This window comes from Equus quagga, chromosome 7 (genome assembly GCF_021613505.1).
Source record: "Equus quagga isolate Etosha38 chromosome 7, UCLA_HA_Equagga_1.0, whole genome shotgun sequence".
Classification (NCBI taxonomy): domain Eukaryota; kingdom Metazoa; phylum Chordata; class Mammalia; order Perissodactyla; family Equidae; genus Equus; species Equus quagga.
Window position 1 is genome coordinate 9,556,886 of NC_060273.1, and position 2,544 is coordinate 9,559,429.

Genomic DNA, 2,544 nt, shown 5'->3' on the forward strand with positions numbered 1-2,544 from the left:
AAAGCACAGCAGTATGCAGCCTTCCATGTGGCTCAGATCCGGGCTCGGTGCCCACCACCTGTGTGACCTTCAGCAAGCGCCTCAGCTCCTCAGTGCTCAAAGCGTGGGCGCGAAACCACCGGCACCACCCCGTAGCGTGTGAGAAATGCAGACTCTCAAGCCCAGACCTACTGAGTCGGAATCTGCATTTTAACAAGACCCCCAGGTGATTTCTGTGCACATGTCCCGCTCTGCGCCTCCGTTTACCCACCTGGAAAATGGGGAGTAAAATGAGTTTATGCATATGTACTGCTTAAAACACTGCTCACTGCTGTTACTGTTATTGTTATTGGTATTATTGAAGCAGTTCACTCTGGGCAGGATGGTGGTCGGACCCAGGAGGGCTACACCCAGCCCCCCACCTCTCAGCACCCGGAGGTGGGTTTCATGGGACCCACTAGGAAGATGAGGAGCCTGTGCACAGAGAGGTGCAGTGACTTGCCCAAGATCCAAATGCGGAAGGCCAAGTTCACTCCTATACCTGTCCGACCGGATTACTAACGTGAACAGTGAGTGGGTGGGAGGGCTTCCTCTGCACCGAGCACTTGATGGGGTCACAACCAGCCGGTGAGGTTGACCTTACTGTCACCCCCATTTTTCACACGACAAAACTGAGGGACAGAGAGGTTAGGCTGCTTTTCTGAAGCTACCCAGCAGCAAAGGCTGCATTTGAACTCTGCAACCTGACTCTCAACTTCTATGTCATGCTGCATTCTCCAGCACCATTTCTTTCTCCCAGAATCTTTTCCCCAGAGTGTCCCTGCCTCGCCTGTCACCGCTTGGCCAGCCCTGGCCCTGGGGCTCCGAGAATGCTCCCCCTACGTCCTCCCCATTAATGAGGTCTTTGTGAACTTGAGGCTGGGACCGCAGAGGCCACTGGAACTGGCTCTGTGGGACGAAGCTGCTTCCTCGGGCTCCGGGGTCCCAGGTGCAGCTGACGGGGCAGGAGCCTTTGAGGGCAGTGCTGGGCAGACTCAGGAGCAGGAGCCATTCTGAGTCCCTCGGCTCTGGCGTCCAGGGCAGCTGGCCTGAAGCTGGGCTTCCCTCTGCCTCTGTGTCCCCCATTCCTGCTTGACCCCTTGTTCACTGCAGAGTCTGGCCTCTTGGCTGGGCTGCAGCGGGGCCAGGCCTGGAGCCCTGCAGTGTGATCACTCACTCATTCCTTCATTCAACATACATGCCCACAGTATCTACTGTGTGCCAGGTGCTATTCTGCAGACACGGCAATGAACAGAACAGACCAAGTCCTGGGAGAGACAGACCAAAAGTTAATCACGCACCCCGAAAATGTGCAATTCCACAAACGTGCAATTCCACAACACCCAGGAGGGAGAATGACAGAAGGGACCGCTCCTGGGTGGAGGTCAGGCAGGGCCCTCCCCAGGAAGGACATTGAAGGCGAGATGGGAAGGATGAAGTGCAAGAATGTTTCAGCTGGAACAGCCCGGGCAGAGGCCCAGGGGTGGGAAACAGCTTGGTGCATCTGAGGCAGCAAAGACACCAGCCAGGCTGGAGCGGAGGAGTGAGCAGAGCCTGGCCACACCGCCTTGTGAGCTGGGGCTCCATCTTCTCCCAGAGGGTCTGCTTGAGGCTGGAAAGACGTTTCCAGCCGACAAGCCCCCCCAGCTCCCAGGATGAGGGGCTCCACTGCCTCCTCCTGCCTTCCAAGCCAGAGGAGGTGGGCCAGGGTACTTGGGCCATAGAGGCCTTGAAGGACCCACCCTGGCCCCCTCTTGGGGGCCCCAGCTGGCCACAAGGAGGTGTCCTCTGGCTGGACTGCCTTCTTGGGTGGACCAGTGGAGACTGCTGTACCAACAGCCTCCTCGGTGTCCCCAGACAGGCAGGTCTGGCCCCAAATCCTGCCTGCATCACAAGCCGGCTGTGGAACACCAGCCCTTTGGAGCCACGGGTCCCTCCTCTCTAAAATGGGATGGTTCTTCCTTTCCAGGTCGCCTGGAGAAAAGGTGTCGAGAGGTTGGAACGGCGCGTGGCAGTCGATGGGCGCCCATTCACGGGGTTATTACGTTGAATAACCGTGATGACAAGCGACCGAGGGGCTGCAGACTCCCCGCAGCCGCAGCCCGCAGCCCGCAGCGGTGAGCGCTCCGTGATCGCGGCGCCCCGTTTGTCCTTTCGCGGCCGTTCCCGCAGCGGCGGGCGTCCCGGCACGTGGTGTTGCTCCATCAACGCTGAATGAATGAAGGAAGGAAGGAAGGAAGGAACGAGTGAAGGACCGGCTCGCTCCCCGAGCAGGGACCTCCAACTCGGGGGGCCCGCCCCTCTCCTGCCCCTGCAGGGGATTCCGCCCCTCCCCGCTTCCAGGCAGCACTCTTCCCTGCCGCGTGCCTCAGTTTCCCCCTCTGCACTGAGGACGGCAAGGCGGGCGGCCTCCGGGGGTGGGAGGCAGGGCTCCGGGCGCGGGCCCCGCACCCACGGCGCCCAATCCGCGCGCGCCAGCCCGGCCCGCCCCCCGCCCCCGGCGCCGCCGGCCGCGCCAGCCCCCTC